The sequence below is a fragment of the Anastrepha obliqua genome, chromosome 2 (genome assembly GCF_027943255.1).
Source record: "Anastrepha obliqua isolate idAnaObli1 chromosome 2, idAnaObli1_1.0, whole genome shotgun sequence".
Taxonomy (NCBI): domain Eukaryota; kingdom Metazoa; phylum Arthropoda; class Insecta; order Diptera; family Tephritidae; genus Anastrepha; species Anastrepha obliqua.
In genome coordinates, this window is record NC_072893.1 from 12,967,203 (window position 1) to 12,979,038 (window position 11,836).

Consider the following 11,836-nt stretch of genomic DNA (forward strand, 5'->3'; position numbering starts at 1 on the left):
CTTGACTATAGCCTTCAAACGGTCAAAAAATGAGTTTCATGCTGCACGAATGTGATCTTGAGGTATTTTGGCCCATTCTCGTATAATCGCTTTTTTCAGCTCATCCATACTGGCACATTTTTTAGTCCTCACCTTGCTCTCCAAAATGGACCAGATGGAATAGTCGAGCTTCTAAAACACTTTCCCGATAATAAGTCGCATTCACTTTTACACCAGGCTCGATAAAAACGATTGGAGAGCGTCCATCAGCGGTCACTGCGGCCCAAACCATTACTTGCGATAGGAAATTGCTTCGAGCGACCATACGTAGGCTCAAATTCTCGTATGAACGTCCGGTCCAGTAAACACGATCGTTTTGAGTGTTTATGTAATGCTCAATTGGGAAATTTTTTTCATCAGAAAACGCAATGTTAGGAAATTCGCCACGTTCGTGCAAGCGCAACAACTCTTTTGCTCTTTCGCACCGAACTTTTTTTTTGCTGGGGTGAAAGATCATGTGCTTTTTGGAACTTGTAAGCCTTGACCTTGAGCTCATTTTTCAATACGCGTCTAAGGCTGTCTCGCGATATTTTCAGTTCTTTGGCCATTTTTCTTCCACTTCGACGTGGATTTCGTTCAAGTCGAGCCTGCACTTTCCGAACCATTTCTGGCGTTGTTGCGGTTTTTTTTGGTCCCCCTCCATAGCGTTTTGCGATACACAAACATTGTATTCACTTTAGGTGACTGAGCTCACGAACAATGGCTGGCTGTGATTTTCCAGCCAAATATAACGCAATCACACTCTTATGTTTGAATTCCGTCATAGAAAAAAAATCAACAAAACTGAAAAATGCAAATGCTTTTGATGGCTTATAAACAATATACTGAACTATCATTAGAACAATTTTGACGTTAATGTCATAAGCTGTTTTACAGATACAAGCAGTATGAAGTTGGTAACACTTCATATCGTTCACCCTGCATGCAAATCCACCTTGCAGATATTACAAAGAGCACAGTTTAAAATCCTTAGGCCTATGCTAATGCTAATTTTCCATGTTACACGACGAACGCCGACTTAAAGACTAACACTGTGGAAGAAGTGATACTTAACGCAAGCACAAAACACAGTCCGTATAGGTAAGGGAAAAGTATAATTCATTCTCAACTTTATGTGCGAAAGCTACACACTTCGGAAAATGTGCTTTAAATTTCGGGAGACAATTTCTACGAGAACTAAGGCAGCATAAGTGCCAAAAGAGCGTCATGGCTTAAAAATATCTGGGAAAACATCATTATCGACATAACAATTGGCCCATGTACGAAGCTTTTGACAAAAAGAGTAAAAAATCTAATCTAAACTAACACAATTTTCAAATTGTACTAAATCAATTTACCATTCCAAATATTACAAAGTTACACAAAGTTACACTCGAACTTTTGGCTACCGTTTTTGAAAACAGAATAATCACCCGAAATTCCGATATCAACTGACCGCATCGGAGCTGTGTTTTAAGCCCGTTGGACTATTTTTTGTGGGGAGCCGTTAAGGACAAATACTATGCGAACCATCCAGAGACGATTGATGCTTTAAAACACGAAATCAAAGATGTCATTCATGAAATTGGGGCCCAAACAATCGAAAATGTGCTTAAAAATTAGGTTGATCGAATGGCCTACTGTAAAGCCAGTCGTGGCAGTCATTTGAACAATAGTATTTTTCATTCATAAATGACAATGTTCAATCTTCAAAAAAAAAAAAAAAAATTGTAAGTACCAAAAAAAAACTGGGACACTTGTTTGTTCTGGCTTCAATCATTTATAACTTGAGAACGGTTCAATCAATAATAACTTAATTTTGCAACTCAAACGTAAAGTGGGACAATAATGAAAATATGGAAAGAAAGGTGATGAACTAATATTTTGTCTAGTATCGCTTTCTACTAACTACAGCTTTTAGACGTCGTTGCTCGGAGTCTACTAGAGTTTTGGTGACATCTCTTGGAATATGTTCCAATATTTTCTCGATGGCTGCTTGGAGATAATATTTACCGCGAGAGAGATGGGGCAATACATTTTTTGCATTGTAAAGCAACCATTCCCTTACAATTATTATGTATATGTCCGCCACAATGCTTCACAGTACCAACCACATTAAACGGATTGAACGCTGTGCCTCCCCTTCTCCAGACAAAACTATGATCATCCGACCTAAATGAGTTGAAATTCGAATCGTTGGTTTAAATAACTTTGCTCCGAAATTCATGCGGAGTGCTAACGTATTTCTTAGCATAATTCAACTTTTTGCTCGCATTAATCCTTGACACAAGGCGCTTTTTCTAGAAGTGTACGTTCTGTACTCGTTACTGTGCAGACAATTTCTGAGAGTGTGTGGATGTTCGTCTACAATTGATGAATTTTTACGTGATGTGGCCTTACTAACTGCAGACATTTTTCGGTTTTCGTTTATTAAATTTCTAAGAAAATAATGATTTTCATGGTATTAGTCTGAGGAGAAAGGAGCTTATTATTTCTGATATCTCGTAAATTATCGATCAAACAATTTGAAGTTTATGCACGTTGTCAAGCCGACATTTCACACTAAAAAAGATTTGTTGTTATTTTTTGTTTGTTCCATTTAATTGTGAGTTACAGGGTGTTAATTATAGAAGTCAACAACGCGAAAATTCGGTATATATTTCAGTTTTTTCTTTGATAAAGGCGAACTGAAACTGTGACTGGTGTTTATGGTGCCGTTACTATAAGGGGTCCCAGTGGTCTAGAGCTCGAAAATTTCGGGTATTTTCAGGAATTTTTTTAAAGTTATTGTATTTAAATTTTTTAGGCTTTTTATTTAATTTCTTCAAAAATACATTTTTTTTTAATTTTAATAATTTAAAAAATGTCGCTGAAGTTGACTCTCCCGAAAAATTGGACCTGGGCGGTCCTGAAGTACAGGAGCGCACGGACCGCTCTCTACCTAGTTAAGGGGCTGTAGAAGCTATAATATTGGGAATTTCCGCATGAAAATTTCACAGTATATTCCTAAAGGCCTATATTTTTGAAATATCGAAAAACCAAAAAAATCGATTTTTTGAAATTCCTAGACCACCGGGTCCCTTAACAGCTAACTGCGTGAATTTTGATTTCGTCGATTCCTCTCAGGCATTTTTGATGCACATCGCACAGGCAGGTCCATCGTCGAAAATGTCCATAAAATCTCCCATTGTTTTTAGTTGTCTTAGCATCACGTAGGCGCTAAATATCGACCATAAAATAGTTTTTAGTCATTTACGCAAAAATTATACGCAAGAATACTGGATTTCTATTAATATAAAATTCATTTTCTTCTTTTATCTTTTTCGTATTTCTAAAAGCAAATCTTGATTTTCAACCATAAAAATCACTCATATCGAGCAAACTGCAGCGACAGAAATTGAATCTGCATAACTGAAAAACTTTTTAAAATACTTTTAATCCTTCCAAAATAGTTCATCCTGCAGTTGGACAAGAACGCAAGTTGACAAATATCTCCGCCATACTAGCACTGAGCTCACTCATAGACATTCCACCTCAGAGTAACTGACAAACTAATTAAAATCCACTTGCTTCCCACATACTGAAAGTCAATTACCCTTTTGCCACTTGTTGCCTAACAAACTAACTAACGACTAACGAGTGAAATCACCAGCTCAGCAACTTGCCGCTTCTCCGGGCGAGTCACTGCCAACTTAGCAAGGAATCTAATTTCCATAATCAAAGTAAATTTGGCATGCAACAAGTAAACGCCTTGAAACGTGTCACACATTCAGACACATATATTTTAATACACCCCTGTACGTGTACTAAGATGTGAGCACAAATATAGCTACCAGAGATTGCAATTTCGAACAAATTCCAGCTAAACTTCGGGCTCCCCCAGACGAGCTGGAAGAACCAGATGTGTATGCCTTGCATCCAAGTAATTTAGAACTACTGAAGAAGTGTGCAGAAGTGTTACGCTTATGTATATGAAATTGCCAACCGAGAAGGGTATATGTTTGTGAAAATATCTACGAATGTTTGTAGGTGTGTTTGTGGCTGTTTGGATGCATATAAATGAACTTAAAGTGGCAATACTCGCCAACGAAGTGGCTGCCTTCAGCGAATGAGGAATATAGAGGAATATACACATGCGTATATACACAGCTCGCATACATATACATTTACATAGAAAATATAGAAGTGAGTGCGTTTATTTCTTGTTCCAGATAACCTTGAACGCAATGGCAAATTCCCCAAGAAGCAAATTACACTCAAAACTCTCTACTTGCACAAGCAGCAAGATACCCATGGCAGTATTTAAGTTGCAAACACCTGTCAGTTGTTATCAAAGTGGGCGTGCATTTACGTCCATTTTCACATAAATAGCATATGCGCTCACTCACTCATGCATACATACTCACACTTGTGTAGTGCTGGTGGGTTTATGCATGTATGGCATGGGTGGTTGTGTTTTTGATGAAAACATTTACAAGTTGGCTGACTTGTTGAATAATGACAAAAACAACAACAACAATAATGATATTATTAACAGCACAAAGTTCTTGAGCACTTAAGTGCCTAAATTGAATCTATTTAGGTGCAAATCGATTTCATACATCCACAAGTAAATGCATAACGAGCGCACGACTCAAGTAAAATTAAAAAAAAGTAAAAAAAAACAACAGAAGAGAAACAATAATGGCAAGAGCATAGCATTTCATAATGGATATCATTGCTGCCGCTGGCGATAATTTAAATGAAATGTTTAATATCAAAATAAAGGCCAGGCAAAAGCTTGTCCTTTGTTAAATTGATTATAAAATTGAATTAGCAGTTGATTTATGAAAGTAGTTCATTGAATGAAAGGAGGAGTTCTAAAATAAGAAAATCAAATTGTATTAACTTAATGCAATACTGAATGCGTATAAATTCGCATGTAAATTGAGGTATAGTTAAACAGTAAAAACTCTTCTCAATCGGATGTTGATGGCTTTTCTCTAACATTGCTTAAAAATTGTCGCTCTATGGTGCAACCTTTTAAACTAATTTGTAATAAATTCTTGGCTGAGGGAGTATTTATTGATAATTGGAATGTGACTTTGGAGCCCAGCAGAAACCAAACCAATACTATTAGTGATCCAAAAAAGAAAATGGGGCTGGATTGGCTATGCTCTACGTAGAGTAAATGGTGACTTAACAAGGACCGCTATTGACTGGAAACCCCAAGGAAGCCGCAGGCATAGAATAAAGTTACGAGATTGGCGCAAAACAGACTCAAATGGAAGAAATTCCATTCTTGTAATTCTTCAGAGTTCCTCGTTTGCTATAACTTTTGGCCATCATATCGCACCCTAAATACAAAAGGTTCACAACTCAAAATGTGTCTTCTGCTCAAATATGAACGAGACGTTATCAACTAAACGGTCCGCGGATGACATATGGCAAAAATAAATTTTTTGTTTTTTGGTAGGACTGTTATAAGCTTACGTGACAAATTTCAGCGTGATATGTCACATAGTTTGTTTTCTGTGCTACTGTAAACAAGCCAAGCTCGAGTGTGGAAAATTTTGAGTTCTGACCCTTTTGTATTTAGGGTGCGATATCTTAAGTATATTACGCAGACCTGTTTATAAACACGGAAGCTGACTTCAGTCACTAAAATTTACGGCACTAAGAGCGATATTGCGAATTAGAGACCAATTTTCAAATTATCTGCTGTCTTTAAACTTTTTGAATGTGTTGAGAAAGACCAATTATATTCTTGGCATGAAACTGATAATTAGTCCTAGACAGCTTGGTTTTGTATTTGCAAGATCTACGTTATCTAACTTAGCAGTTTTTTCTGAAGGTTAGATTAGATTGTAATGGCTGCCCAGAAAGTAGGGCCCACTGGGACGAAAGAAGTTTGGTTCATCCTTTGTGATACCATTGCAAGGGGGAGAAAAGAGGTAAAGGAAAACGATATGATGAAACTAAAATGGGGTGGGGGGTTCAGCATTCGTGGACTATGAACGGTAACTATCATAATTTGCGGCGTATAACACACGTTTTATGCTGCTGATGAAGCCAGCAGGCGCAGAAAAGAAGGGAGAACCAAGATGCTTAAATCTTAGGTAGCTAAGGAGCAGGTGACGCAAAAAGGACTCGAAGTAACTCCCGGCATGTATGCCCCACGGATAGTGTCCCGTGAGGATGCCCACAAAATTGGAGAGCTGAGATTTTTCCATCCTCAGAATATCCCTCGAACGCCTCCAATCCAAACGTGGCCAGACGGTTTTCGCGACCTGACATGTTTGCGCACTTGCCCAGCGCTCGCTGATTTGGTACAAAGCCCATCATTCTAGGAGTAGAGCGCATGATGTTAGAGGGATTCCGATTTGCTTCTTTTACGGGCACACTACCTCACAGGTTCCTTGTCTGGGCAGCTCGTCGGCTAGGCTCACTGATAATTCAGTCGTTTTGAACCTTTTTCCATTTTTATATATTTGGGGCAGGTAACAGCTGCCCTATTTCGGGCCTCATTATTTGTAAAACCAAGCATTTCTTGGGGTTTTCCGAGTGTGTCTAGCCTGTATGTTCAAAAGTTTCAATCCGTGGTTGTTTTCGCATTATCACTCGCCTACTGCTAAAATTCCTACACATGAATAATTTCGCAAATAGCGCCCCGGGCGATTCCTAGTTCTTTACTACTACTCCAACTACAGAGGGCATTTACATTTTTTTTGACTGTTCTGAGCTACCAGCAGTAAGAAAACGTTTTTATCTGCGTCTTCGGCTTCGCTTTCACTATCTGCAACACAAACTTCACAAATGAATGTCACATAAGTTTCTTTTCATATCTAAAATATGCTTTAAATCTGATCCAAATTGGACTATAAATATGAATTTTAAAGATGTATCAACCACGGCGCCACCTATGGGAAAATCTTGCGATTAAGTTTGAATTTTATCGACTAATCGACTAGTTACCTTTTCAACTTAATGGTCACAAACATACTATACGTTGATAATCGGCTAAATTTTTATATATGCATATACATACTTGTACGAGATTTGCCTTTAATAGTTTTCGTCCAATAATGAAAGCACAGTAAAATAATGAAAATGGCTTTCTTGTTGTCCAAACAGTCTTCATGGAAAACCATACACTTGAACCAATTTTGAGAGTACCTTTGCCATTCAGATACCCCCAAAATGAGCTGTTTAAAGGCTTCAACAGCTTTTTCAGGTGTTGGAAAACATTGAACTCGCATTTTATATTTCATGTTCGGGGGGAAAGAAAATAATTTAGTACCAAATCCTGGTGGTAAGTCAGATGACCTATTAATTCAATCTTTTAGGTGCGTAAAAACTCTATGATCCTATACGTGAGAGTTCGCAGTGCCTTGGTGAGGGATGATTCTTCTTCGTCAAAGAATCAAACAGGTAGGTAAAGGAAGAAAGGACTTTGGATTAGAGGATGATGACCAACAGTGGCAAATTAAGTTTGTATTAACCGCTTCAATCAATTGATGAAATTCACCAGATATGTGAATATCTGCGAGTGTAGCAAAAAAGTGAAAGCTCGGATGTCTAAATCTTGGCCAGACGAGAGTAGAACAGCTGAGAAAAAGGTGCTGAGATGATTCCATCTCATCCTTCAGATAGCTTCTGCAGGAAGAGGTTGAAGTAATCTGAAGTCTCGCCGCATGGACACATGGAACGGACAATATCCGGATATCCAAGGATACCTACCAAATTCGAGAACCAGCGACGGCGCACATTGAGGATGAACTCAAAATGCGCGTAGAATAAAAATAGTAAAGGCAGACCTTTAAACCCTGTCCAGCTTCTTAACTGACGCCGTCCTTTCCATCGAGTTTGACTAGACAAGGAGTCCGTACAACAAAATTGGGTTTATAATTGTGTCATATAGCCAAAATGTAACTTTAGACGAGAGGCTTCCTCTTTTGCCAATAGCGCCGCTCCTACATCCATATAGGCGGCTTCAAATATTCTGCTTAGAAATTTGAAAATTTTGATGCCAATTTTTTCCCATTTATTAAGCTTTTGTGTATTTCGTACAAAGTTTTAAATTTTGATTTATAAGGTTTATGTTGTATAATAAACTTAATTTTAATAAAAAAATAACGAAGCAATTTAGCATGAAAAATATTGCGATCCATTGTGAAAAGCTGAGGTGACTTAATTATATGGGCACAAGTCCACGTACATTTACTTGTCTATGTAAATGAGTAACTAACCGCCTATGTCGATGCTTGCGGTCGTTGCATAGCATTTTCTGTGTAATTCTCCATAAATCAAGGCGGCTGTGCTCGTTCAGACAGAAAATTAACACACTTCAAATGTTTGGATGACAACAAAATGACAACTTCATTACGATTTACATAAACACGCAAACAAAGCAATAAAATAAATGCAATAAAATAGAAAATAAAAATTTAAGCACGCCGCCGAATAACGCATCTAAGACCAGCGAAGCAATGTGATAACAAAATCCGCGAAAATGAACAACAATTACGTACGCACTGATCACAAGGCCAATATTTTTGTCACAAAGTTGAAAGTCGCATTTACTTTTTCCTTTTTTTCAGGCGTGATTTCCATGATTAAGCGGTTTTGACGTGATTTTTGGAGCTTAGCCTCTCTTTGCAGCAATATTTTGTGAACTGTTGGCTGCTTTACATGTAAAGGGTGGCTCATCTATGTGTTGAATTATAAATGGGCAATGAGCACAAAGAAAAATAAATTTGTGGATGATTTATTTCATTTCATGTAATAAAATATGTGTGCCTAATAATTAAGGAAAACGAATTCATTCAAGTGCTACACAATTTGATTTATTTATTTAGTTATTTATTTATGCCGCCTCCTAACAGTAGATTGTTTTTTTTTATCAGCTTAACTATAGCAGAAATATGCTCATAGGTTTGCCATTGTCAGGCAAGGAGCAGCCGCAAGTAGAAAAAATCCAGATTTCGAACCCGTAGCGACGGAACGCTATATTATGTTTTGTTATGCCATGTTCTGTTATGTCAACTTGTTTAGTGTTGTGCAAACTTGTTTTGTGTTGTGCTATGTTGGTAATGTTATGCCCATGTTAGTTCTGCTATGTTAAATTATGTTTGTTATGCTGTGTTATGTTATGTAAACTCATTTTGTGTTGTGTTATGATTGTTTTGCTGTATTATGCTAATTATGTTATGCAAACTTATGTTTGTTATGCTATGTTTGGTTATGTTATCTTATTTTTTGTTGTGTTATATTGGTTATGTTATACTATGTAAATTCTGTTATGGTAAATTATGTTTGTTATGCTGTGCTATGTTATGTAAACTTATTTTGTGTTGTGTTATGTTAAGCTATGTAAATTATGTGTTATTACCTTATGTTTGTTATGATTTATTCTGTTATGTTAACTTATTTTGTATTGTGCTATGTTTGTTATGTTATGCTATGTTTATTAAAAAAATAAATAATTGGCGCGTCCACTTCTGTTAGGTGTTTGGCCGAGCTCCTCCTCCTATTTGTGGTGTGCGTCTTGATGTTGTTCCACAAATGGAGGGACCTACAGTTTCAAGCCGACTCCGAACGGCAGATATTTTTATAAGGAGCTTTTTCATGGCAGAAATACACTCGGAGGTTTGCCATTGCCTGCCGAGGGGCGACCGCTATTAGAAAAATGTTTTTATTAATTTTGCTTCCACCGAGATTCGAACCAACGACCTCTCAGTGAATTCCGAATGGTGATCACGCACCAACCCATTCGGCTACGGCGGCCGCTTAAGTTAAATTATGTCTATATGTTATGTTACGTTATGTAATCTTATTTTTTGTTGTGTTATGTTATGTTATGTTAATTCTGTATGTTAAATTATGACTGTTACGTTACGCAATCCTATTTTAAGTTGTGTTTTGATTTTTATGTCATGTTATGTTAACTTATGTTTGTTATGCTATCTTATGTTATGTTTCTCCAATATTCAATACTCAGAAAATATTACATACATACATATGTATAATTATGTTATGTTAACGTATGTTTGTTATGCTATGCTATGTTATGTTTCTTTCCAATATCCAATATGTCATTTTAAATTATATTTGTTATGTTATGTTATTTTATACTGTTTAATGATTCTTATGTCATGTTATATTAGCTTATGTTTGTTATGTTTTTTCAATATTCAATACTCAGAAAATATTTTATACATACACATGTATTTTTTACACAAAATATAATTACGTTATGTTAACTTATGTTTGCTATGCTATGTTATGTTACGTTTCTTTCCAATTTTCAATATTAGAATATAAGGAAAATGAATTCTTTCAAGTGCTACACCATTTAGGTTTAATTATTGAGTTATTTATGTATTTATTTTGTTTAATAATCTTACACTTTTTGGTAGCTTTCTGCTCTATTTGAACGACTGCATCTTGAATGTTTCTATGAAGTGTCTTACTGTTTGGGGATTGTCCGCATTAGCTTTATTATTTAATGCGCCCACAGTTCCGAGTTGGTCATTTGAGATCACTGAAACAGCCAATTACACGATTGCTAAATTCTATGCGTAACTCAAAGTAAGTTAAAAGTAAAGCAATACATTTTCTGACTACGGAAAGTTAAGGCTAAACAACTGCCAACAATTCACAGCACTCAACTTGAAAGCATTTTCAGTGGCACTTTTTTGAAAATTCAACTTAACATACAGTTGACTCACTCATAATTTCCTACTTTCGGTGCTCATTTTACCCACAGCTGAAAGAAAAGTGGAGTAGCACAAACCAAAGTGCAATAAATTAAATTAATTAAAGTATAAACTCAAAACATTTTATTCTGCCCAGGTAACTACGAGTATAACTTTTTTACCGGCAACCTAAGGTAACCTAGTAAATTGTACACCCGTGTTTTTTTCTATGCGCAAAATTCTTACCTGTCAGTCACCTGTTACTTAATTTCTAGCGTTTCGTTTAGAAGCATCGCAAGAAAATTTTTAATGGCTACAGGTCTCACTAGGAGTAAATTATTTTTCGGTCTTCAAAACTAATATTTTTACATCTTTTTGCTTTTAAACACAAACGAAATTATGACAAGCGTGAATGAAAAAAGTTGTTGCAGCAAGTTTTAAATATCAAAATTAAAACTTTGTGCACAGTTCGTTTCTGCATAATCTTGATATGCAGTGAATAATGCACCTTAAGATATGCAACCTTCTCGTTGTTGTACGAAAGAGCTACTGCTGCTTGAAGAAAAGTTTGCACTACCCCCTAATGGCAGGTTTTGTGCTGTTGAAAACGCTATCAGCGCGTCAGAGCAGCGGTTACAATGTTTCAGCGCAAAATTTGCCGGTATTAATATAAAATATCTTAGAAAGTGTGGAAAAATGTATTGCCAAAAATTGCGCTCAGGTTTCGCATGGAAACTCAAGTGCTTAGTGGCCCAAAAGAAACAAATACTGGTAGTAACTTCTCCTAGCCAATAGCCCTGGTAGCTAGTGCGATTATATTGGATTAATCTATAATTTTAATTATATTTTAATAAATAAATAATAATAATAACTTTTCTAGTGTTAATAGTGTCTGTCAGAATCTAAGCAGCTCCTTAGTACATTTTTTCCATGTATTGAGGTTTTAAATTAAATCGGCTGTATTTAATTTTGGTGTATACATACCTATTTTATTTACTTTTGTACACCAATTTGCTGATGAGAAAGAAAATCTTGAAGAATTCAGCATTTTGAATTCAAAACCACGAATATGAAAAAAATGTGGAACGCTACTGCAAGTGTGCTATTCTATACCTTTAAAAAATTCGTGCTGGAATCTAATG